Source organism: Salmo salar, chromosome 09 (assembly GCF_965601325.2).
Source record: "Salmo salar chromosome 09, fSalSal1, whole genome shotgun sequence".
NCBI classification, from domain to species: Eukaryota; Metazoa; Chordata; class Actinopteri; order Salmoniformes; family Salmonidae; genus Salmo; species Salmo salar.
Window position 1 is genome coordinate 37,956,149 of NC_138299.1, and position 26,936 is coordinate 37,983,084.

At 47.1% G+C, this 26,936-nt stretch overlaps 1 protein-coding gene across 7 annotated transcripts in view; it reads right to left on the bottom strand.

The window, feature by feature from the left end:
- Window positions 1-26,936, bottom strand: part of fut8a (fucosyltransferase 8a (alpha (1,6) fucosyltransferase)) — a 188,161-nt gene that overhangs the window by 108,807 nt on the left and 52,418 nt on the right. For all 7 annotated transcript variants that reach the window (XM_082955761.1, XM_045723619.2, XM_082955760.1 and 4 more), the window contains one exon: window positions 15,857-15,911. The gene's annotated coding sequence lies outside the window, so the exon portion shown is untranslated. The remainder of the gene's footprint in view (window positions 1-15,856; window positions 15,912-26,936) is intronic.

The following is a 26,936-nucleotide window of genomic DNA, read 5'->3' on the forward strand; positions in this document are numbered from 1 at the left end:
GTGTTGATATAATGGTGTGTCTATGGGGACAGGGACGGGGTATGAGTCTTGATATAATGGTGTGTCTATGGGGACGGGGACGGGGTGTGAGTGTTGATATAATGGTGTGTCTATGGGGACGGGGATGGGGTGTGAGTGTTGTTATAATGGTGTGTCTATGGGGATGGGGATGGGGTGTGAGTGTTGATATAATGGTGTGTCTATGGGGAAGGGGATGGGGTGTGAGTGTTGTTATAATGGTGTGTATATGGGGAAGGGGATGGCGTGTGAGTGCTGATATAATGGTGTGTCTATGGGGACGGGGATGGCGTGTGAGTGCTGATATAATGGTGTGTCTATGGGGACGGGGATTGCGTGTGAGTGTTGATATAATGGTGTGTCTATGGGGACGGGGATGGGGTGTGAGTGTTGATATAATGGTGTGTCTATGGGGACGCGGATGGCGTGTGAGTGTTGATATAATGGTGTGTCTATGGGGATGGGGTGTGAGTGTTGATATAATGGTGTGTCTATGGGGACGGGGATGGGGTGTGAGTGTTTATATAATGGTGTGTCTATGGGGATGGGGTGTGAGTGTTGATATAATGGTGTGTCTATGGGGACGGGGATGGGGTGTGAGTGCTGATATAATGGTGTGTCTATGGGGACAGGGATGGGGTGTGAGTGTTGATATAATGGTGTGTCTATGGGGACGGGGATGGGGTGTGAGTGTTGTTATAATGGTGAGTCTATGGGGACGGGGATGGGGTGTGAGTGTTGATATAATGGTGTGTCTATGGGGACGGGGATGGGGTGTGAGTGTTGATATAATGGTGCGTCTATGGGGACGGTGATGGGGTGTGAGTGTTGATATAATGGTGTGTCTATGGAGACGGGGATGGGGTGTGAGTGTTGTTATAATGGTGTGTCTATGGGGACGGGGATGGGGTGTGAGTGTTGATATAATGGTGTGTCTATGGGGACGGGGATGGGGTGTGAGTGTTGATATAATGGTGTGTCTATGGGGACGGGGATGGGGTGTGAGTGTTGATATAATGGTGTGTCAATGGGGACGGGGATGGGGTGTGAGTGTTGTTATAATGGTGTGTCTATGGGGACGGGGATGGGGTGTGAGTGTTGATATAATGGTGTGTCTATGGGGACGGGGATGGCGTGTGAGTGTTGATATAATGGTGTGTCTATGGAAACAGGGATGGGGTGTGAGTGTTGATATAATGTTGTGTCTATGGGGACGGGAATGGGGTGTGAGTGTTGATATAATGGTGTGTCTATGGGGATGGGGTGTGAGTGTTGATATAATGGTGTGTCTATGGGGACGGGGATGGGCTGTGAGTGTTGATATAATGGTGTGTCTATGGGGAAGGGGATGGTGTGTGAGTGTTGTTATAGTGGTGTGTCTATGGGACGGGGATGGTGTGTGATTGTTGATATAATGGTGTGTCTATGGGGACGGGGATGGGGTGTGAGTGTTGATATAATGGTGTGTCTATGGGGATGGGGTGTGAGTGTTGATATAATGGTGTGTCTATGGGGACGGGGATGGGGTGTGAGTGTTGTTATAATGGTGGGTCTATGGGGACGGGGATGGGGTGTGAGTGTTGATATAATGGTGTGTCTATGGGGACGGGGATGGGGTGTGAGTGTTGATATAATGGTGTGTCTATGGGGACGGGGATGGGGTGTGAGTGTTGATATAATGGTGTGTCTATGGGGACGGGGATGGGGTGTGAGGGTTGTTATAATGGTGTGTCTATGGGGACGGGATGGGGTGTGTGTGTTGATATAATGGTGTGTCTATGGGGATGGGGTGTGAGTGTTGATATAATGGTGTGTCTATGGGACGGGGATGGGGTGTGTGTGTTGATATAATGGTGTGTCTATGGGGATGGGGTGTGAGTGTTGATATAATGGTGTGTCTATGGGGACGGGGATGGGGTGTGAGTGTTTATATAATGGTGTGTCTATGGGGATGGGGTGTGAGTGTTGATATAATGGTGTGTCTATGGGGACGGGGATGGGGTGTGAGTGCTGATATAATGGTGTGTCTATGGGGACAGGGATGGGGTGTGAGTGTTGATATAATGGTGTGTCTATGGGGACGGGGATGGGGTGTCAGTGTTGTTATAATGGTGTGTCTATGGGGACGGGGATGGCGTGTGAGTGCTGATATAATGGTGTGTCTATGGGGACGGGGATGGCGTGTGAGTGTTGATATAATGGTGTGTCTATGGGGACGGGGATGGGGTGTGAGTGTTGATATAATGGTGTGTCTATGGGGACGCGGATGGCGTGTGAGTGTTGATATAATGGTGTGTCTATGGGGATGGGGTGTGAGTGTTGATATAATGGTGTGTCTATGGGGACGGGGATGGGGTGTGAGTGTTTATATAATGGTGTGTCTATGGGGATGGGGTGTGAGTGTTGATATAATGGTGTGTCTATGGGGACGGGGATGGGGTGTGAGTGCTGATATAATGGTGTGTCTATGGGGACAGGGATGGGGTGTGAGTGTTGATATAATGGTGTGTCTATGGGGACGGGGATGGGGTGTCAGTGTTGTTATAATGGTGTGTCTATGGGGACGGGGATGGGGTGTGAGTGTTGATATAATGGTGTGTCTATGGGGACGGGGATGGGGTGTGAGTGTTGATATAATGGTGCGTCTATGGGGACGGTGATGGGGTGTGAGTGTTGATATAATGGTGTGTCTATGGGGACGGGGATGGGGTGTGAGTGTTGTTATAATGGTGTGTCTATGGGGACGGGGATGGGGTGTGAGTGTTGATATAATGGTGTGTCTATGGGGACGGGGATGGGGTGTGAGTGTTGATATAATGGTGTGTCAATGGGGACGGGGATGGGGTGTGAGTGTTGTTATAATGGTGTGTCTATGGGGACGGGGATGGGGTGTGAGTGTTGATATAATGGTGTGTCTATGGGGACGGGGATGGCGTGTGAGTGTTGATATAATGGTGTGTCTATGGAAACAGGGATGGGGTGTGAGTGTTGATATAATGTTGTGTCTATGGGGACGGGAATGGGGTGTGAGTGTTGATATAATGGTGTGTCTATGGGGATGGGGTGTGAGTGTTGATATAATGGTGTGTCTATGGGGACGGGGATGGGCTGTGAGTGTTGATATAATGGTGTGTCTATGGGGAAGGGGATGGTGTGTGAGTGTTGTTATAGTGGTGTGTCTATGGGACGGGGATGGTGTGTGAGTGTTGATATAATGGTGTGTCTATGGGGACGGGGATGGGGTGTGAGTGTTGATATAATGGTGTGTCTATGGGGATGGGGTGTGAGTGTTGATATAATGGTGTGTCTATGGGGACGGGGATGGGGTGTGAGTGTTGTTATAATGGTGGGTCTATGGGGACGGGGATGGGGTGTGAGTGTTGATATAATGGTGTGTCTATGGGGACGGGGATGGGGTGTGAGTGTTGATATAATGGTGTGTCTATGGGGACGGGGATGGGGTGTGAGGGTTGTTATAATGGTGTGTCTATGGGGACGGGATGGGGTGTGTGTGTTGATATAATGGTGTGTCTATGGGGATGGGGTGTGAGTGTTGATATAATGGTGTGTCTATGGGGACGGGGATGGGGTGTGAGTGTTGATATAATGGTGTGTCTATGGGACGGGGATGGGGTGTGTGTGTTGATATAATGGTGTGTCTATGGGGATGGGGTGTGAGTGTTGATATAATGGTGTGTCTATGGGGACGGGGATGGGGTGTGAGTGTTGATATAATGGTGTGTCTATGGGACGGGGATGGGGTGTGAGTGTTGATATAATGGTGTGTCTATGGGGATGGGGTGTGAGTGTTGTTATAATGGTGTGTCTATGGGGATGGGGATGGGGTGTGAGTGTTGATATAATGGTGTGTCTATGGGGACGGGGATGGGGTGTGAGTGTTGATATAATGGTGTGTCTATGGGGACGGGGATGGCGTGTGAGTGTTGATATAATGGTGTATCTATGGGGACGGGGAGGGGGTGTGAGTGTTGATATAATGGTGTGTCTATGGGGACAGGGATGGGGTGTGAGTGTTGATATAATGGTGTGTCTATGGGGATGGGGTGTGAGTGTTGATATAATGGTGTGTCTATGGGGACGGGGATGGGCTGTGAGTGTTGATATAATGGTGTGTCTATGGGGACAGGGATGGGGTGTGAGTGTTGATATAATGGTGTGTCTATGGGGACGGGGATGGGGTGTCAGTGTTGTTATAATGGTCTGTCTATGGGGACGGGGATGGGGTGTGAGTGTTGTTATAATGGTGAGTCTATGGGGACGGGGATGGGGTGTGAGTGTTGATATAATGGTGTGTCTATGGGGACGGGGATGGGGTGTGAGTGTTGATATAATGGTGTGTCTATGGGGACGGGGATGGGGTGTGAGTGTTGATATAATGGTGTGTCTATGGGGACGGGGATTGGGTGTGAGTGTTGATATAATGGTGCGTCTATGGGGACGGTGATGGGGTGTGAGTGTTGATATAATGGTGTGTCTATGGGGACGGGGATGGGGTGTGAGTGTTGTTATAATGGTGTGTCTATGGGGACGGGGATGGGGTGTGAGTGTTGATATAATGGTGTGTCTATGGGGACGGGGATGGGGTGTGGGTGTTGATATAATGGTGTGTCTATGGGGACGGGGATGGGGTGTGAGTGTTGATATAATGGTGTGTCAATGGGGACGGGGATGGGGTGTGAGTGTTGTTATAATGGTGTGTCTATGGGGACGGGGATGGGGTGTGAGTGTTGATATAATGGTGTGTCTATGGGGACGGGGATGGCGTGTGAGTGTTGATATAATGGTGTGTCTATGGGAACGGGGATGGGGTGTGAGTGTTGATATAATGTTGTGTCTATGGGGACGGGAATGGGGTGTGAGTGTTGATATAATGGTGTGTCTATGGGGATGGGGTGGGAGTGTTGATATAATGGTGTGTCTATGGGGACGGGGATGGGCTGTGAGTGTTGATATAATGGTGTGTCTATGGGGACGGGGATGGTGTGTGAGTGTTGTTATAGTGGTGTGTCTATGGGACGGGGATGGTGTGTGAGTGTTGATATAATGGTGTGTCTATGGGGACGGGGATGGGGTGTGAGTGTTGATATAATGGTGTGTCTATGGGGATGGGGTGTGAGTGTTGATATAATGGTGTGTCTATGGGGACGGGGATGGGGTGTGAGTGTTGTTATAATGGTGTGTCTAAGGGGACGGGGATGGGGTGTGAGTGTTGATATAATGGTGTGTCTATGGGGACGGGGATGGGGTGTGAGTGTTGATATAATGGTGTGTCTATGGGGACGGGGATGGGGTGTGAGTGTTGATATAATGGTGTGTCTATGGGGACGGGGATGGGGTGTGAGGGTTGTTATAATGGTGTGTCTATGGGGACGGGATGGGGTGTGTGTGTTGATATAATGGTGTGTCTATGGGGATGGGGTGTGAGTGTTGATATAATGGTGTGTCTATGGGGATGGGGATGGGGTGTGAGTGTTGATATAATGGTGTGTCTATGGGACGGGGATGGGGTGTGAGTGTTGATATAATGGTGTGTCTATGGGGATGGGGTGTGAGTGTTGTTATAATGGTGTGTCTATGGGGATGGGGATGGGGTGTGAGTGTTGATATGATGGTGTGTCTATGGGGACGGGGATGGGGTGTGAGTGTTGATATAATGGTGTGTCTATGGGGACGGGGATGGCGTGTGAGTGTTGATATAATGGTGTATCTATGGGGACGGGGATGGGGTGTGAGTGTTGATATAATGGTGTGTCTATGGGGACGGGGATGGGGTGTGAGTGTTGATGTAATTGTGTGTCTATGGGGACGGGGATGGGGTGTGAGTGTTGATATAATGGTGTGTCTATGGGGACGGGGATGGGGTGTGAGTGTTGATATAATGGTGTGTCTATGGGGACGGGGATGGGGTGTGAGTGTTGATATAATGGTGTGTCTATGGGGACGGGGATGGGGTGTGAGTGTTGATGTAATTGTGTGTCTATGGGGACGGGGATGGGGTGTGAGTGTTGATATAATGGTGTGTCTATGGGGACGGGGATGGGGTGTGAGTGTTGATATAATGGTGTGTCTATGGGGATGGGGTGTGAGTGTTGATCTAATGGTGTGTCTATGGGGACGGGGATGGGGTGTGAGTGTTGATATAATGGTGTGTCTATGGGGACGGGGATGGGGTGTGAGTGTTGACATAATGGTGTGTCTATGGGGACGGGAATGGGGTGTGAGTGTTGATATAATGGTGTGTCTATGGGGACGGGGAGTGAGTGATGATATAATGGTGTGTCTATGGGGACGTGGATGGGGTGTGAGTGTTGTTATAATGGTGTGTCTATGGGGACGGGGATGGGGTGTGAGTGTTGATATAATGGTGTGTCTATGGGGACGGGGATGGGGTGTGAGAGTTGATATAATGGTGTGTCTATGGGGACGGGGATGGGGTGTGAGTGTTGATATAATGGTGTGTCTATGGGGATGGGGATGGGGTGTGAGTGTTGATATAATGGTGTGTCTATGGGGACGGGGATGGGGTGTGAGTGTTGATATAATGGTGTGTCTATGGGGACTGGGATGGGGTGTGAGTGTTGATATAATGGTGTGTCTATGGGGACGGGGATGGGGTGTGAGTGTTGATATAATGGTGTGTCTATGGGGACGGGGATGAGGTGTGAGTGTTGTTATAATGGTGTGTCTATGGGGACGGGGATGGGGTGTGCGTGTTGATATAATGGTGTGTCTATGGGGACGGGGATGGGGTGTGAGTGTTGACATAATGGTGTGTCTATGGGGACGGGGATGGGGTGTGAGTGTTGATATAATGGTGTGTCTATGGGGACGGGGATGGGGTGTGAGTGTTGATATAATGGTGTGTCTATGGGGACGGAGATGGCGTGTGAGTGTTGATATAATGGTGTGTCTATGGGGACGGGGATGGCGTGTGAGTGTGGATATAATGGTGTGTCTATGGGGACGGGGATGGCGTGTGAGTGTTGATATAATGGTGTGTCTACGGGAAAGGGGATGGGGTGTGAGTGTTGTTATAATGGTGTGTCTATGGGGACGGGGATGGCGTGTGAGTGTTGATATAATGGTGTGTCTATGGGGACGGGGATGGCGTGTGAGTGTTGATATAATGGTGTGTCTATGGGGACGGGGATGGGGTGTGAGTGTTGATATAATGGTGTGTCTATGGGGACGGGGATGGGGTGTGAGTGTTGATATAATGGTGTGTCTATGGGAACAGGGATGGGGTGTGAGTGTTGATATAATGGTGTGTCTATGGGGACGGGGATGGGGTGTGAGTGTTGATATAATGGTGTGTCTATGGGGACGGGGATGGGGTGTGAGTGTTGATATAATGGTGTGTCTATGGGAACGGGGATGGGGTGTGAGGGTTGTTATAATGGTGTGTCTATGGGGACGGGATGGGGTGTGTGTGTTGATATAATGGTGTGTCTATGGGGATGGGGTGTGAGTATTGATATAATGGTGTGTCTATGGGGACAGGGATGGGGTGTGAGTGTTGATATAATGGTGTGTCTATGGGGACGGGGATGGGGTGTGAGTGTTGATATAATGGTGTGTCTATGGGGACGGGGACGGGGTGTGAGTCTTGATATAATGGTGTGTCTATGGGGACGGGGACGGGGTGTGAGTGTTGATATAATGGTGTGTCTATGGGGACGGGGATGGGGTGTGAGTGTTGTTATAATGGTGTGTCTATGGGGATGGGGATGGGGTGTGAGTGTTGATATAATGGTGTGTCTATGGGGAAGGGGATGGGGTGTGAGTGTTGATATAATGGTGTGTCTATGGGGACGGGGAGTGAGTGTTGATATAATGGTGTGTCTATGGGGACGGGGATGGCGTGTGAGTGTTGATATAATGGTGTGTCTATGGGGACGGGGATGGGGTGTGAGTGTTGATATAATGGTGTGTCTATGGGGACGGGGATGGGGTGTGAGTGTTGATATAATGGTGTGTCTATGGGAACAGGGATGGGGTGTGAGTGTTGATATAATGGTGTGTCTATGGGGACGGGGATGGGGTGTGAGTGTTGATATAATGGTGTGTCTATGGGGACGGGGATGGGGTGTGAGTGTTGATATAATGGTGTGTCTATGGGAACGGGGATGGGGTGTGAGGGTTGTTATAATGGTGCGTCTATGGGGACGGGGATGGGGTGTGAGTGTTGATATAATGGTGTGTCTATGGGGATGGGGTGTGAGTATTGATATAATGGTGTGTCTATGGGGACAGGGATGGGGTGTGAGTGTTGATATAATGGTGTGTCTATGGGGACGGGGATGGGGTGTGAGTGTTGATATAATGGTGTGTCTATGGGGACGGGGACGGGGTGTGAGTCTTGATATAATGGTGTGTCTATGGGGACGGGGACGGGGTGTGAGTGTTGATATAATGGTGTGTCTATGGGGACGGGGATGGGGTGTGAGTGTTGTTATAATGGTGTGTCTATGGGGATGGGGATGGGGTGTGAGTGTTGATATAATGGTGTGTCTATGGGGAAGGGGATGGGGTGTGAGTGTTGATATAATGGTGTGTCTATGGGGACGGGGAGTGAGTGTTGATATAATGGTGTGTCTATGGGGACGGGGATGGGGTGTGAGTGTTGATATAATGGTGTGTCTATGGGGACGGGGATGGGGTGTGAGTGTTGTTATAATGGTGTGTCTATGGGGACAGGGATGTGGTGTGAGTGTTGATATAATGGTGTGTCTATGGGGACGGGGATGGGGTGTGAGTGTTGATATAATGGTGTGTCTATGGGGACGGGGATGGGGTGTGAGTGTTGATATAATGGTGTGTCTATGGGGACGGAGATGGGGTGTGAGTGTTGATATAATGGTGTGTCTATGGGGACGGGGATGAGGTGTGAGTGTTGTTATAATGGTGTGTCTATGGGGACGGGGATGGGGTGTGAGTGTTGATATAATGGTGTGTCTATGGGGACGGGGATGGGGTGTGAGTGTTGACATAATGGTGTGTCTATGGGGACGGGGATGGGGTGTGACTGTTGATATAATGGTGTGTCTATGGGGACGGGGATGGGGTGTGAGTGTTGATATAATGGTGTGTCTATGGGGACGGAGATGGAGTGTGAGTGTTGATATAATGGTGTGTCTATGGGGACGGGGATGGCGTGTGAGTGTGGATATAATGGTGTGTCTATGGGGACGGGGATGGGGTGTGAGTGTTGATATAATGGTGTGTCTATGGGAACGGGGATGGGGTGTGAGTGTTGATATAATGGTGTGTCTATGGGGACGGGGATGGGGTGTGAGTGTTGATATAATGGTGTGTCTATGGGGACGGGGATGGGGTGTGAGGGTTGTTATAATGGTGTGTCTATGGGGACGGGATGGAGTGTGTGTGTTGATATAATGGTGTGTCTATGGGGATGGGGTGTGAGTATTGATATAATGGTGTGTCTATGGGGACAGGGATGGGGTGTGAGTGTTGATATAATGGTGTGTCTATGGGGACGGGGATGGGTGTGAGTGTTGATATAATGGTGTGTCTGTGGGGACGGGGACGGGGTGTGAGTCTTGATATAATGGTGTGTCTATGGGGACGGGGACGGGGTGTGAGTGTTGATATAATGGTGTGTCTATGGGGACGGGGATGGGGTGTGAGTGTTGTTATAATGGTGTGTCTACGGGGATGGGGATGGGGTGTGAGTGTTGATATAATGGTGTGTCTATGGGGAAGGGGATGGGGTGTGAGTGTTGATATAATGGTGTGTCTATGGGGACGGGGAGTGAGTGTTGATATAATGGTGTGTCTATGGGGACGGGGATGGGGTGTGAGTGTTGTTATAATGGTGTGTCTATGGGGACGGGGATGGGGTGTGAGTGTTGATATAATGGTGTGTCTATGGGGACGGGGATGGGGTGTGAGTGTTGATATAATGGTGTGTCTATGGGGACGGGGATGGGGTGTGAGTGTTGATATAATGGTGTGTCTATGGGGACGGGGATGGGGTGTGAGTGTTGATATAATGGTGTGTCTATGGGGACGGGGATGGGGTGTGAGTGTTGATATAATGGTGTGTCTATGGGGACGGGGATGGGGTGTGAGTGTTGATATAATGGTGTGTCTATGGGGACGGGGATGAGGTGTGAGTGTTGTTATAATGGTGTGTCTATGGGGACGGGGATGGGGTGTGAGTGTTGATATAATGGTGTGTCTATGGGGACGGGGATGGGGTGTGAGTGTTGACATAATGGTGTGTCTATGGGGACGGGGATGGGGTGTGACTGTTGATATAATGGTGTGTCTATGGGGACGGGGATGGGGTGTGAGTGTTGATATAATGGTGTGTCTATGGGGACGGAGATGGCGTGTGAGTGTTGATATAATGGTGTGTCTATGGGGACGGGGATGGCGTGTGAGTGTGGATATAATGGTGTGTCTATGGGGACGGGGATGGCGTGTGAGTGTTGATATAATGGTGTGTCCATGGGAAAGGGGATGGGGTGTGAGTGTTGTTATAATGGTGTGTCTATGGGGACGGGGATGGCGTGTGAGTGTTGATATAATGGTGTGTCTATGGGGACGGGGATGGCGTGTGAGTGTTGATATAATGGTGTGTCTATGGGGACGGGGATGGGGTGTGAGTGTTGATATAATGGTGTGTCTATGGGGACGGGGATGGGGTGTGAGTGTTGATATAATGGTGTGTCTATGGGAACGGGGATGGGGTGTGAGTGTTGATATAATGGTGTGTCTATGGGGACGGGGATGGGGTGTAAGTGTTGATATAATGGTGTGTCTATGGGGACGGGGATGGGGTGTGAGTGTTGATATAATGGTGTGTCTATGGGGATGGGGATGGGGTGTGAGGGTTGTTATAATGGTGTGTCTATGGGGACGGGATGGGGTGTGTGTGTTGATATAATGGTGTGTCTATGGGGATGGGGTGTGAGTATTGATATAATGGTGTGTCTATGGGGACAGGGATGGGGTGTGAGTGTTGATATAATGGTGTGTCTATGGGGACGGGGATGGGGTGTGAGTGTTGATATAATGGTGTGTCTATGGGGACGGAGAGGGGGTGTGAGTCTTGATATAATGGTGTGTCTATGGGGACGGGGACGGGGTGTGAGTGTTGATATAATGGTGTGTCTATGGGGACGGGGATGGGGTGTGAGTGTTGTTATAATGGTGTGTCTATGGGGATGGGGATGGGGTGTGAGTGTTGATATAATGGTGTGTCTATGGGGAAGGGGATGGGGTGTGAGTGTTGATATAATGGTGTGTCCATGGGGACGGGGAGTGAGTGTTGATATAATGGTGTGTCTATGGGGACAGGGATGGGGTGTGAGTGTTGTTATAATGGTGTGTCTATGGGGACGGGGATGGGGTGTGAGTGTTGATATAATGGTGTGTCTATGGGGACGGGGATGGGGTGTGAGTGTTGATATAATGGTGTGTCTATGGGGACGGGGATGGGGTGTGAGTGTTGATATAATGGTGTGTCTATGGGGACGGGGATGGGGTGTGAGTGTTGATATAATGGTGTGTCTATGGGGACGGGGATGGGGTGTGAGTGTTTATATAATGGTGTGTCTATGGGGATGGGGTGTGAGTGTTGATATAATGGTGTGTCTACGGGGACGGGGATGGGGTGTGAGTGCTGATATAATGGTGTGTCTATGGGGACAGGGATGGGGTGTGAGTGTTGATATAATGGTGTGTCTATGGGGACGGGGATGGGGTGTGAGTGTTGATATAATGGTGTGTCTATGGGGACGGGGATGGGGTGTGAGTGTTGATATAATGGTGTGTCTATGGGGACGGGGATTGGGTGTGAGTGTTGATATAATGGTGCGTCTATGGGGACGGGGATGGGGTGTGAGTGTTGATATAATGGTGTGTCTATGGGGACGGGGATGGGGTGTGAGTGTTGTTATAATGGTGTGTCTATGGGGACGGGGATGGGGTGTGAGTGTTGATATAATGGTGTGTCTATGGGGACGGGGATGGGGTGTGAGTGTTGATATAATGGTGTGTCTATGGGGACGGGGATGGGGTGTGAGTGTTGATATAATGGTGTGTCTATGGGGACGGGGATGGGGTGTGAGTGTTGTTATAATGGTGTGTCTATGGGGACGGGGATGGGGTGTGAGTGTTGATATAATGGTGTGTCTATGGGGACGGGGATGGCGTGTGAGTGTTGATATAATGGTGTGTCTATGGGAACGGGGATGGGGTGTGAGTGTTGATATAATGTTGTGTCTATGGGGACGGGGATGGGGTGTGAGTGTTGATATAATGGTGTGTCTATGGGGATGGGGTGTGAGTGTTGATATAATGGTGTGTCTATGGGGACGGGGATGGGGTGTGAGTGTTGATATAATGGTGTGTCTATGGGGACGGGGATGGGGTGTGAGTGTTTATATAATGGTGTGTCTATGGGGATGGGGTGTGAGTGTTGATATAATGGTGTGTCTACGGGGACGGGGATGGGGTGTGAGTGCTGATATAATGGTGTGTCTATGGGGACAGGGATGGGGTGTGAGTGTTGATATAATGGTGTGTCTATGGGGACGGGGATGGGGTGTGAGTGTTGATATAATGGTGTGTCTATGGGGACGGGGATGGGGTGTGAGTGTTGTTATAATGGTGAGTCTATGGGGACGGGGATGGGGTGTGAGTGTTGATATAATGGTGTGTCTATGGGGACGGGGATGGGGTGTGAGTGTTGATATAATGGTGTGTCTATGGGGACGGGGATGGGGTGTGAGTGTTGATATAATGGTGTGTCTATGGGGACGGGGATTGGGTGTGAGTGTTGATATAATGGTGCGTCTATGGGGACGGGGATGGGGTGTGAGTGTTGATATAATGGTGTGTCTATGGGGACGGGGATGGGGTGTGAGTGTTGTTATAATGGTGTGTCTATGGGGACGGGGATGGGGTGTGAGTGTTGATATAATGGTGTGTCTATGGGGACGGGGATGGGGTGTGAGTGTTGATATAATGGTGTGTCTATGGGGACGGGGATGGGGTGTGAGTGTTGATATAATGGTGTGTCTATGGGGACGGGGATGGGGTGTGAGTGTTGTTATAATGGTGTGTCTATGGGGACGGGGATGGGGTGTGAGTGTTGATATAATGGTGTGTCTATGGGGACGGGGATGGCGTGTGAGTGTTGATATAATGGTGTGTCTATGGGAACGGGGATGGGGTGTGAGTGTTGATATAATGTTGTGTCTATGGGGACGGGGATGGGGTGTGAGTGTTGATATAATGGTGTGTCTATGGGGATGGGGTGTGAGTGTTGATATAATGGTGTGTCTATGGGGACGGGGATGGTGTGTGAGTGTTGTTATAATGGTGTGTCTATGGGGACGGGGATGGGGTGTGAGTGTTGATATAATGGTGTGTCTATGGGACGGGGATGGTGTGTGAGTGTTGATATAATGGTGTGTCTATGGGGACGGGGATGGGGTGTGAGTGTTGATATAATGGTGTGTCTATGGGGATGGGGATGGGGTGTGAGTGTTGATATAATGGTGTGTCTATGGGGACGGGGATGGGGTGTGAGTGTTGATATAATGGTGTGTCTATGGGGACGGGGATGGGGTGTGAGGGTTGTTATAATGGTGTGTCTATGGGGACGGGATGGCGTGTGTGTGTTGATATAATGGTGTGTCTATGGGGATGGGGTGTGAGTGTTGATATAATGGTGTGTCTATGGGGACGGGGATGGGGTGTGAGTGTTGATATAATGGTGTGTCTATGGGGACGGGGATGGGGTGTGAGTGTTGATATAATGGTGTGTCTATGGGGATGGGGTGTGAGTGTTGTTATAATGGTGTGTCTATGGGGATGGGGATGGGGTGTGAGTGTTTATATAATGGTGTGTCTATGGGGACGGGGATGGGGTGTGAGTGTTGATATAATGGTGTGTCTATGGGGACGGGGATGGCGTGTGAGTGTTGATATAATGGTGTGTCTATGGGGACGGGGATGGGGTGTGAGTGTTGTTATAATGGTGTGTCTATGGGGACGGGGATGGGGTGTGAGTGTTGATATAATGGTGTGTCTATGGGGACGGGGATGGGGTGTGAGTGTTGATATAATGGTGTGTCTATGGGGACGGGGATGGGGTGTGAGTGTTGATATAATGGTGTGTCTATGGGGACGGGGATGGGGTGTGAGTGTTGTTATAATGGTGTGTCTATGGGGACGGGGATGGGGTGTGAGTGTTGATATAATGGTGTGTCTATGGGGACGGGGATGGGGTGTGAGTGTTGATATAATGTTGTGTCTATGGGGACGGGGATGGGGTGTGAGTGTTGATATAATGGTGTGTCTATGGGGATGGGGTGTGAGTGTTGTTATAATGGTGTGTCTATGGGGACGGGGATGGGGTGTGAGTGTTGATATAATGGTGTGTCTATGGGGACGGGGATGGGGTGTGAGTGTTGATATAATGGTGTGTCTATGGGAACGGGGATGGGGTGTGAGTGTTGATATAATGTTGTGTCTATGGGGACGGGGATGGGGTGTGAGTGTTGATATAATGGTGTGTCTATGGGGATGGGGTGTGAGTGTTGATATAATGGTGTGTCTATGGGGACGGGGATGGGCTGTGAGTGTTGATATAATGGTGTGTCTATGGGGACGGGGATGGGGTGTGAGTGTTGATATAATGGTGTGTCTATGGGGACGGGGATGGGCTGTGAGTGTTGATATAATGGTGTGTCTATGGGGACGGGGATGGGGTGTGAGTGTTGATATAATTGTGTGTCTATGGGGACGGGGATGGGGTGTGAGTGTTGTTATAATGGTGTGTCTATGGGGACGGGGATGGGGTGTGAGTGTTGATATAATGGTGTGTCTATGGGGACGGGGATGGTGTGTGTGTGTTGTTGCTGCTGCTGCTGCAGTCATTCTCCAGTTGGCTCAGTGAAAGATGCCTGAAAGATGAGCTGCATTTAGGCTGCTGCCTGTTTCTCTTTCTAAATCTTTCTGCTTGACTTGGTACAATAGTCCGTTTCTGTTTCTGACTGGCTAGGAGTGATGCTGTCTGTCTGTCTGTCTGTCTGTCTGTCTGTCTGTCTGTCTGTCTGTCTGTCTGTCTGTCTGTCTGTCTGTCTGTCTGTCTGTCTGTCTGTCTGTCTGTCTGTCTGTCTGTCTGTCTGCCTGTCTGTCTGTCTGTCTGTCTGTCTGTCTGTCTGTCTGTCTGTCTGTCTGTCTGTCTGTCTGTCTGTCTGTCTCCCTCCCTCCCTCCCTCCTTGTGGTCACAGCAATGCTGCTCATTAGTGAGGGCACTACCTAACCTAGAGTAATATTGGTCAGGACAGGACAACACAGCAGTGACAGCAAAGGCGACTTCTGCCCAGCCCGGCTACAATCAGTTCAGTTCACCCCAGTTTATCTCAGTTCCGCCCATCCAAGCCTGCTCAATACACAAATGTCACACAGCCAGTACAATTTTATAAACTACTGTGCAGCCCAATAAGAAAACCCAGATTTTATATGGTCACAAACACACACAGGAAGTTTATAAACAACCATAAAGTTTGTCACAGGAGGTTGGTGGCACCTTAATTGGGGAGGACGGGCTCGTGGTAACGGCTGGAGCGGAATAAGTGGAATGGTATCAAATACATCCAACACATAGTTTGATGCCATTCCATTTACTCCGTTCCAGCCATTATTATGAGCCATCCTCCTCTCAGAAGCCTCCACTGGCCCAAATTATGATCTGTCCTTTAACTTCTTATCAAACATCCGTCTTAGTCCAACCATCCCATACCCTGAAAGTATCCTCCATCCTAAAGGAGCTTACCTTTTTTAGAAGCCTCACAGAATCCTCACTTGGGACTTCAGAGAACAACTTCTTCCTATAAAAAAAGAATGAGGAAAGAAAACGATATTACCCACCATGATTTAGTCAGCGAGAACAAAGCTTTAAGACTTGAGTCATTTGTCATTTCCTTCAAGGTTATTTATCAAGCCAGGAGTGTGTGTGTGTGTGTGTGTGTGTGTGTGTGTGTGTGTGTGTGTGTGTGTGTGTGTGTGTGTGTTAGGTAGGGCTGTGGCGGTCATGAATTTTTGTCAGTCAGTGATTGTCATGCAAATAACTGCTCGTCTCACGGTAATTGACCATTAATTAACATAAACACATTTAGCATCTCCTGGCTTCCACGCACATCCTACCAGCCCCTGATGCAGACCTTAGGAACATCTACATTTAAAAAAACGAATAAATCCATTTAATATAACCTATAACCATCACAATAAATCCATGATTTATTTTCGACAGGTCTAAAGAAACATGATATGAAGACAATCTAGCTTATGTCAGAAGAACAGAAAAGCATATTCTGAGCTGTCCTGATGGGGCTATGCCATCTGGCTGTGGGCTACACTAGTTAATTTAGCAGATGAGATTTGATCATAATTCCCGAGGCATTATTTGTATATTATTTTATATTAAGAAGAACACAATTGAACATAGCTGAATAAAATAAAAATGATATTTTCTCCAAATGATTTCCGAGGGAGCGCGCACATGCGGCTATTCTGTGTTGAGCGGTTGACAAAGAAACAGGTCCTTCTACTTGCTTCATTTAGAGTTATTTATTCAACTTTAGTTGTGATAAAAACATCAGGCTATATGTTTCGATTTTTTGTACATTCTAAGGCTATATGATGCGACTCTAATGATGATTTGAAAAATGTTGCATGAAAGGCATGAGCTCTGTTCTGTTTCTTGCGCAGGCTGCACACACTTCTTCAGTCTCTCATTCACTCTTTGAAAGGACTTGATAATATTCTCACTCATCAGACTATTCTCAATTTAATCTAGTCTTACATATAACTTGCCAAGGTAAAAATCTGTCGTTCTGCCCCTGAACAAAGCAGTTAACCCACTGTTCCTAGGCCGTCATTGAAAATAAGAATTTGTTCTTAACTGACTTGCCTAGTTAAATAAAGGTAAAATTAAAATTAAAAACTACACTGAGTGTACAAAACATTAGGAACACCTTCCTAATATTGAGATGAACTCAGCAATAAATACAGCAGCAGGATAAAGCTGGGATCCTCTTCTAAATAGAACGTGTTTTACTAGGCTCTGTAGTCTATGTGCTCTCTAACTGTGTTCCAGGGGTCCAAGGCCTATAGGCTACAATTAGAGTTATTATGCCACCTGATCAAAACATTTAGCCCTATGGGCTACAATTGGAGTTATTATACTACCTGATCAAAACATATAGGCCTATGGGCTACAATTGGAGTTATTATGCCACCTGATCAAAACATATAGGCCTATGGGCTACAATTGGAGTTATTATGCCACCTGATCAAAACATATAGCCCTATGGGCTACAATTGGAGTTATTATACCACCTGATCAAAACATATAGGCCTATGGGCTACAATTGGAGTTATTATGCCACCTGATCAAAACATATAGGCCTATGGGCTAGGCTACATGATACATGTGACTATGATTGGGAAAAGAAAAGGCATGCACTTTTTCTTGCCTTAGACTGCACACACTGGGCATCATTCACAAGTGACAATATTCTCACCCATCAGACTATTCTCAATTTAATCTTGTCTTTACATATACTAAATAATATTCAGTACCAGTCAAAAGTTTGGACACACCTACTCATTCAAGGGCTTTTCTTTATTTTTACTATTTTCTATATTGCAGAAGTGACGACATCAAAACTATTAAATTACACATATGGAATCACGTAGTAACCAAAAAAGTGTTAAACAAATCTAAATATATTTTATATTATAGATTCTTCAAAGTAGCCACCCTTTGCGTGCATGTGTGTGTGTATTCAGCTCCAGACCCTCCCTGGCTGCACATCCATCCCATAATCCATGGTGACGGCTTAGAGCAGTGACACCCACACTCTCCTGCTGCCGTGGAGACAGGGCCAGGCCCAGGATGGATGGAAGCATCAGATGTAATTGGAGCCCATTAAGCAAGACTCTATCCCCAATGAATGATGCACACACACACACACACATGCTCAAACGCACACATGCACATAAACGTATGCAAGCATGCACACACAAGCACGCGCACACACGCATGTATGAAGAAACACACACACACACAGGCCCACAAGCACACACCCTCACACTCACAAAGGCCCACCCACACAATCACAGGCAGGCAAACAACGAATGCAAAACACACACACACACACACACACTCACAAAGGCCCACCCACACAATCACAGGCAGGCAAACAACGAACACAAAACACACACACACTCAGTTCGAGCAACCAAGAAATGCCGCAGCAGGGTGCTCTGAAATGACCTTGGCTGGTGGATCTAGTCGCAGAGATTCATTTCAACTTCCATTATCAGGAAAATGGTTCTAAGTTTACATTTAATGCTTCCTATCTAAACCACACCACTCTAAATGACTTTGCCGATCAATAATTGCACATTTTCTTTTCAACGTGGCTTTTTCCCTGAAAAACATGCAAGCTTCCAAAAACAAATTGCGCTCACAATCTTCTGCTATCCCAACTCTAATTTCCCCCAGAGCAGCGAGCGCTACCGTATAATTCCGTGCCTTACCTACAAAAACAAAGGAATCTATAATGCAGGCTCATTGAGGTCCAAGGGAATTGGGTTAGGGAGTCGAAACACACACACACACACACACACACACACACACACACACACACACACACACACACACACACACACACACACACACACACACACACACACACACACACACACACACACACACACACACACACACACACACACACACACCCCAAGCACAACAACACAAATTGAGAGGTGAAGGAGAGAGACCAGAGATGTGTCTTTGTTTATTAAAAGAGCCTCATATGGAACAAATAAACACAACACACCTCGGCAGCAGCTGGCTCGGCAGCAGCTGGCTCGGCAGCAGCTGGCTCAGCAGCGCTGGTTTCAATACTTCAACAGAGAGCTTTAGCTGGAAGGGAGGCAGTAGAAATGTAGCTTTCTCAGAAATCAATCCTAATTATCCTGGCTTCTGAGACCATAACGTGTAACAGGCAACCAATCCGACCTCAGGATAGAAAACAGATCACAGGACGCTGCTAAGGGGAGAACGGCTCATAATAATGGAATGGAGCAAATGGAATGGCATCAAACACATGGAAACCATGAGTCTGTATTTGATACCATTCCACTTATTCCGCTCCATTACCACAAGCCTGTTGGTGGTACTTAAGGTGAGACCAACCTCCTGTGAAACAGATAGATAACCAATCGACCCGTGGACTTCCCTGAGAAATGCAACAATCAACGCATCGCTTAAATGTACATTCAGGGTAATGAATTGGTTTCATCACTACCTCTAGATTAGAGGCAGATATCTCAAATGAAAGTGTTTTTTAGTCTAGGAAAAGGTTTACAGATGTAGGATCTTAATTTGGTCAGTTTAGTTGCTGAGAATTTTCCTGCATAGCAGGAGTTTTAAAAAGGCTTCTACTGTTTGTAATTTCCACTTTGAAATGTCAGACTTGATCTTCTAAAAAAAAAATATATCAAACACTACAAAAATATCCATTCATTATAATACACACAATAATTCACATTTCCTGTTGCTGCAGGATTATTGTCCTGCTGTAGCAAACTGGCTCAAATTAAGATCCTACATCTGTAGTCTGAGTTTTGGAAATCTGTCCTAGATGTATAGCAGCATAGATAGGCTTCTCCACTAAGGGCATCCCTAGTATTTTCTCCCAGCCTCTCTATATCCATGTATTTCTACAGGCCAATGTTCAGAGACATGCTGCCTGGTCTACCACTCACCAGTCCTCCTGTAGCCACAGTAGACCATTCTATTAGCTCACTAATCCACATCAAAGAAACTAAGCCTTTCAATGTATGTGTGTGTGTGTGTGTGTGTGTGTGTGTGTGTGTGTGTGTGTGTGTGTGTGTGTACGATAGCAGGCTATTACAGCTGTGGGCTATTCATTAATTATCCTATAGTTAGGCTATACTGAGGTTACGTCTGTTTGCTTTATTATACAATACACTCTACTGTACTCTACTCTACGTACTGTACTGTACGGTACTGAATAAATCAAATATCCTAGTTGAACATCGATTGATTGTGTTGTATTGCAATCAATAAAGGGCTTACGCTTACCAAGCTACTGTTGTGTGTGAGGCATGTGGGATTATTTCCTTTATAGTATGATTCACGAGCCAACAACGTTGTCATCAAACAGTGTGGTACTACTTTAATATTTGAGAAAGTCAAGAAAAGTAGAAAGTCAGAATAGGAAGTCCAAGTCATACTGGAATCAGAGCATTGCGACAAATCCTCACTTACTCTAGGGGGGAGGGGCCTGGGGGGATTGCCTCTACTCTCATTGGTCATCAGTGACAGGAAAAGAGGCCAAAGGTGAGGACATGGATCAGGTGACCCAGCTCCAGAGGCACAGCTGGGATGGCTTTTCTGACTGCAGCTGGGGACTGGCACCTCATCTAACAGAGTGTGTGTGTGTGTGTGTGTGTGTGTGTGTGTGTGTGTGTGTGTGTGTGTGGAATGTATGGGCCAAGTATCATACATGCAGTGTATTCTATTCTCAGAGCTCAGGACTGTGCTGGTTATGCTGCTCTCTCTAATACATACACACACACACACACACACACACATGCACACACGCACACACACACACGCACACCCCTCTCCTCTCTTTGGAGAGACAGGCACAGATGGGTGTTTCTGGATGGATGATCCTCCTGGAGGGGTCAAAAGCTGCAGGGAGGGAATTGTTGGCAGGGTTGGCTGTGTGTGTGTGTGTTTGTTTGTGTACCACCTCACCTCTGCTCTCACCCACCTCTTCTGTGCCTCCTCTCTCTCCCCAACCTCACCTCTCTCTCCCCCACCTCACCTTTCTCTCCCCAACCTCACCTCTCTCTCCCCCACCTCTTCTCTGCCTCCTCTCTCCTCTCTCGGCAGTATCACAACCGGCCGTGATTGGGAGTCCCATAGGGCGGCCCAGCGTCGTCCGGGTTTGGCCAATGTAGTCCGTCATTGTAAATAAGAATATGTTCTTAACTGACTTGCCTAGTTAAATAAAGGTTAAATAAAAAGTAAAAGGATAGAGAAAGAAGGGGTTGGATAGAGGGAGGAGGGGGAGGATAGAGGGAGAGGATAGAGGGAGAGTGGGAGGATAGAGGGAGGAGGAGGAGGATAGAGGGAGAGTATAAGGGGAGAGAGGAAGGATAGGGGGTGGATAGAGGGAGAGCGGGAGAGAGGGAGGATAGAGAAAGAGAGGCAGGATAGAGGGAGGTGGGGGAGGATAGAGGGAGAAGATAGAAGGAGAGAGGGAGGATAGAGGGAGAAGATAGAGCAGGCCTGGGCAAAGAGCAGGCCTGGGTTGTTGTCTTAGCTCTCCTGATCAACACACCTGTGATTGCTTTATGCCTCTCTCTAACGTCAATATGCCTTGTCTACTGCTGTCTTAGCTAGTTTGTATTGCTTTATTTCACTGTAGAGCCCTCAGTCCCGCTCAAAATGCCTTAGATAGCTCTTTCGATCCCACCCCACACACATGTTGTCCGGACCTCTGGCAGTCTCTATGGGGGTGCCACAGGGTTCAATTCTCAGGCCGACTCTTTTCTCTGTTTACATCAATGATGTCGCTCTTACTGCTGGTGAGTCTGTGATCCACCTCTACGCAGACGACACCATTCTCTATACTTCTGGCCCTTCTTTGGACACTGTGTTAACTAACCTCCAGACAAGCTTCAATGCCATACAACTCTCCTTCCGTGGTCTCCAACTGCTCTTAAATGCAAGTAAAACTAAGTGCATGCTCTTCAACCGATTGCTGCCTGCACCTGCCTGCCCGCCTAGCATCACTACTCTGGACGGTTCTGACTTAGAATATGTGGACAACTACAAATACCGAGGTGTCTGGTTAGACTGTAAACTCTCCTTCCAGACTCATATTAAGCATCTCCAATCCAAAATTAAATCTAAAATCGGCTTCCTATTTCGCAACAAAGCATCCTTCACTCATGCTGCCAAACATACCCTCGTAAAACTGACTATCCTACCGATCCTTAACTTTGGCGATGTCATTTACAAAATAGCCTCCAACACTCTACTCAGCAAATTGGATGCAATCTATCACAGTGCCATCCGTTTCGTCACCATTAGCCCCATTTACTACCCAACACTGCGACCTGTATGCTCTCGTTGGCTGGCCATCGCTTCATACTCGTCACCAAACCCACTGGCTCCAGGTCATCTATAAGTCTTTGCTCGGTAAAGCCCTGCCTTATCTCAGCTCACTGGTCACCATAGCAGCACCCACCTGTAGCATGCGCTCCAGCAGGTATATTTCACTGGTCACCCCCAAAGCCAATTCCTCCTTTGGCCGCCTTTCCTTCCAGTTCTCTGCTGCCAATGACTGGAACAAATTGCAAAAAATCACTGAAGCTGGAGACTCATTACTCCCTCACTAACTTTAAGCATCAGCTATCAGAGCAGCTTACAGATCATTGCACCTGTACATTGCCCACCTGTACATAGTCCATCCAACTACCTCATCCCCATATTGTTATTATAATTTTTTTGCTCCTTTGCACCCCAGTATCACCTACTTGCATATTCGTCTTCTGCACATCTATCACTCCAGTATTTATTTGGTAAATTGTAATTATTTCTCCACTACGGCCTATTTATTGCCTTACCTCCCTAATCTTACTTCATTTGCACACACGGTATATAGACTTTTATATTTGTTTATTTCATGTGTAACTCTGTGTTATTGTTTGTGTCGCACTGCTTTGCTTTATCTTGGCCAGGTCGCAGTTGTAAATGAGAACTTGTTCTCAACTGGCCTACCTGGTTAAATAAAGGTGAAATAAATAAAAAAGGCCGGCCCGGGGGCTTATGCGGCCCGCGACCTGACAGCCCGCGGAATTATGCTCAGATCACATAAAGAATTTGCGATAGTAAAGTTTTGAAAAACATATTTGTTATTCAAATTAAAAGCCCAATGAATACTCACCTTTGTGTAATGATTTAACTCCCACTGCTTGTGGGACATTGATTTTGAAGGCACGTATAAATAACAACTGCACGAGGACAGACAGTGACTGACAGGCTGACACACACGTCACAGTTACAAATAGTAGCTAGCTAGAAATTGCGCAAAAAGTTTTTTAAGGAGAGTTTTTCAAAGATTTCTAAGAAAATGAAAGTAGACAATGAATGTAGGGTGTTCCAGCAAGAGTGGACATCGAAATATTTCTTTATTGAGGTATCAGGGAAAACTGTGTGCTTATTGTGCAAAGGGAGCATCGCTGTCTTGAAAGACTACAACTTGTCCCGACACTTCCAGACAAAGAATTTTTATTATTTTTATTTATTTCACCTTTATTTAACCAGGTAGGCAAGTTGAGAACAAGTTCTCATTTACAATTGCGACCTGGCCAAGATAAAGCAAAGCAGTTCGACAACATACAAAAACACAGAGTTACACATGGAGTAAAACAACATACAATCAACGATGCAGTAGAAAAAAATAAGACTATATACAATGTGAGCAAATGATGTGAGATAAGGGAGGTAAAGGCAAAAAAGGCCATGGTGGCAAAGTAAATCAAGTATAGCAAGTAAAACACTGGAATGGTAGATTTGTAGTTTGAAGAAAGTTCAAAGTTAAAATATAAATAATATGGTGCAAAGGAGCAAAATAAATTAAATAAATAAATACAGTAGGGGAAGAGGTAGTAGTTTGGGCTAAATTATAGATGGGCTATGTACAGGTGCAGTGATCAGGGAGCTGCTCTGATAGCTGGTGCTTAAAGCTAGTGAGGGAGATAAGTGTTTCCAGTTTCAGAGATTTTTGTAGTTCGTTCCAGTCATTGGCAGCAGAGAACTGGAAGGAGAGATGACCAAAGGAGGAGTTGGCTTTAGGGGTGACCAGAGAGATATACCTGTGGAGCGCGTTCTACAGGTGGGTGCTGCTATGGTGACCAGTGAGCGGAGATAAGGGGGGACTTTACCTAGCAGGGTCTTGTAGATGACCTGGAGCCAATGTGTTTGGCGACGATTATGAAGCGAAGGCCAGCCAACGAGAGCGTACAGGTCGCAGTGGTGGGTAGTATATGGGGCTTTGGTGACAAATCCGATGGCACTGTGATAGACTGCATCCAGCTTGTTGAGTAGGGTATTGGAGGCTATTTTGTAAATGACATCGTCGAAGTCGAGGATTGGTAGGATGGTCAGTTTTACGAGGGTATGTTTGGCAGCATGAGTGAAGGATGCTTTGTTGCGAAATAGGAAGACAATTCTAGATTTAACTTTGGATTGGAGATGATTGATGTGAGTCTGGAAGGAGAGTTTACAGTCTAACCAGACACCTGGGTATTTGTAGTTGTCCACAAATTCTAAGTTAGAACCGTCCAGAGAAGTGATGCTGGACAGGCGGGCAGGTGCAGGCAGCGATCGGTTGAAGAGCATGCATTTAGTTTTACTTGTGTTTAGGAGCAGTTGGAGACCACGGAAGGAGAGTTGAATGGCATTGAAGCTCGTCTGGAGGGTTGTTAACCTGTTATGGCTAGGGGGCAGTATTTTCACAGCCGGATAAAAAACGTACCCGATTTAATCTGATTATTACTCCTGCCCAGAAACTAGAATATGCATATAATTATTAGCTTTGGATAGAAAACACTCCAAAGTTTCTAAAACTGTTTGAATGGTGTCTGTGAGTATAACAGAACTCATTTGGCAGGCCAAAACCTGAGAAGATTCCATGCAGGAAGTGCCCTGTCTGACAATTTCTTGCCCTTCTTGATTATCTCTAGCCATTACAGAGGATCTCTGCTGTTATGTGACACTTCCTACGGCTCCCATGGGCTCTCAGAAGGCGGCAAAAGCTGAATCATGGCTTTGCAGGCTCTGGTTGAAAAAAAGTAGCGCGTTTGGGTAGTGGCTGGATACAGTACTGTGAGACTCAGGCGCGTGCCCGCGTCGACCCCATGCTATGTTTTCTTTCGTCTTTTTACCTAAACGCAGATTCCCGGTCGGAATATGATCGCTTTTTACGAGAAAAATGGCATAAAAATTGATTTTAAACAGCGGTTGACATGCTTCGAAGTACGGTAATGGAATATTTAGAAATCTTTTGTCACGAATTGCGCCATGCTCGTGACCCTTATTTACACTTCGGATAGTGACTGGAACGCATGAACAAAACGCCGCTATTTGGATATAACGATGGATTATTTTGGACCAAACCAACATTTGTTATTGAAGTAGCAGTCCTGGGAGTGCATTCTGACGAAGACAACAAAGGTAATCAAACTTTTGTAATAGTAAATCGGAGTTTGGTCAGGGCTAAACTTGGTCGGTGTCTAAATGGCTAGCCGTGATGGCTGGGCTATCTACTGAGAATATTGCAAAATGTGCTTTCACCGAAAAGCCATTTTAAAATCGGACATATCGAGTGCATAGAGGAGTTCTGTATCTATAATTCTTAAAATAATTGTTATGTTTTTTGTGAACGTTTATCGTGAGTAATTTAGTAAATTCACCGGATGTTTGCGGGGGATATGCTAGTTCTGAACGTCACATGCTAATGTAAAAAAGCTGGTTTTTGATATAAATATGAACTTGATTGAACAAAACATGCATGCATTGTATAACATAATGTCCTAGGGTTGTCATCTGATGAAGATCATCAAAGGTTAGTGCTGCATTTAGCTGTGGTTTTGTTTTTTGTGACATTATATGCTAGCTTGAAAAATGGGTGTCTGATTATTTCTGGCTGGGTACTCTGCTGACATAATCTAATGTTTTGCTTTCGCTGTAAAGCCTTTTTGAAATCGGAAATTGAAAGGGCCAGAAGTATACAGAATGGTGTTGTCTGCGTAGAGGTGGATCAGAGATTCACCAGCAGCAAGAGCGACATCATTGATGTATACAGAGAAAAGAGTTGGCCCAAGAATTGAACCCTGTGGTACCCCCATAGAGACTGCCAGAGGTCCGGACGGCAGGCCCTCTGATTTGACACACTGAACTCTGTCAGAGAAGTAGTTGGTGAACCAGGCGACGCAATCGTTTGAGAAACCAAGGCTATGCAGAGAGATATAGGAATATGTCTTCTGAGCAGAGGGCAAGTGCATCGAAAGAGTTGCTTTCTGAGTTGCAAAAGCAGCAAGGACTTTTCACAAAACTGCATTTAGCAAACGACGGAATTGAGAGAGCTAGCTATATACTGTCCCACAAAATTGCTAAACATAGCACGCCATTGACTGATGGCGAATTCATAAAATAATGTTTCATTGACTCTGCTGCAACACTTTGCAGCAGAGCTGTTTGAAAGAAAGAGCTGTTTGAAAATGTTTCCATGTCAAGACGAACAGTGACACGGCATGTTGAGGACATCACAGAGAATATGGAACAACAGTTGAAAGACAAGGTAAAGGATTTCACCTATTTCTCCTTGGCCCTGGATAAGAGCAGTGATGCACGTGACACAGCGCAGTTGTTGATATTCTTACGAGGCATAACCCCAGACTTTGAAATTACAGAGGAGCTTGCTTCAGTGCAGTCAATAAAGAGCACAACCACAGGGAAATATTTATTGGAGGAGGTTAATAAGTGTGGCAGAGCTGGGACTGAGTTTTGAAACGTTATCCAGTGGGACCACTGATGGGTGCCCAAACTTGACAGGAAAAAAACGTTGGCCTTTTGAAAAGGATAGATCAAGTTGCTGAACCCAGATCAGAAAATAATTATTCATTAGGAGGTGCTCTGTAAATGTGTTCTGAAAATGAGCCATGCTGTGGATACAGTAAACTTCATAAGAGCAAAATCTTTAAACCACAGGCAGCTTGTCTCACTGTTGGAAGAG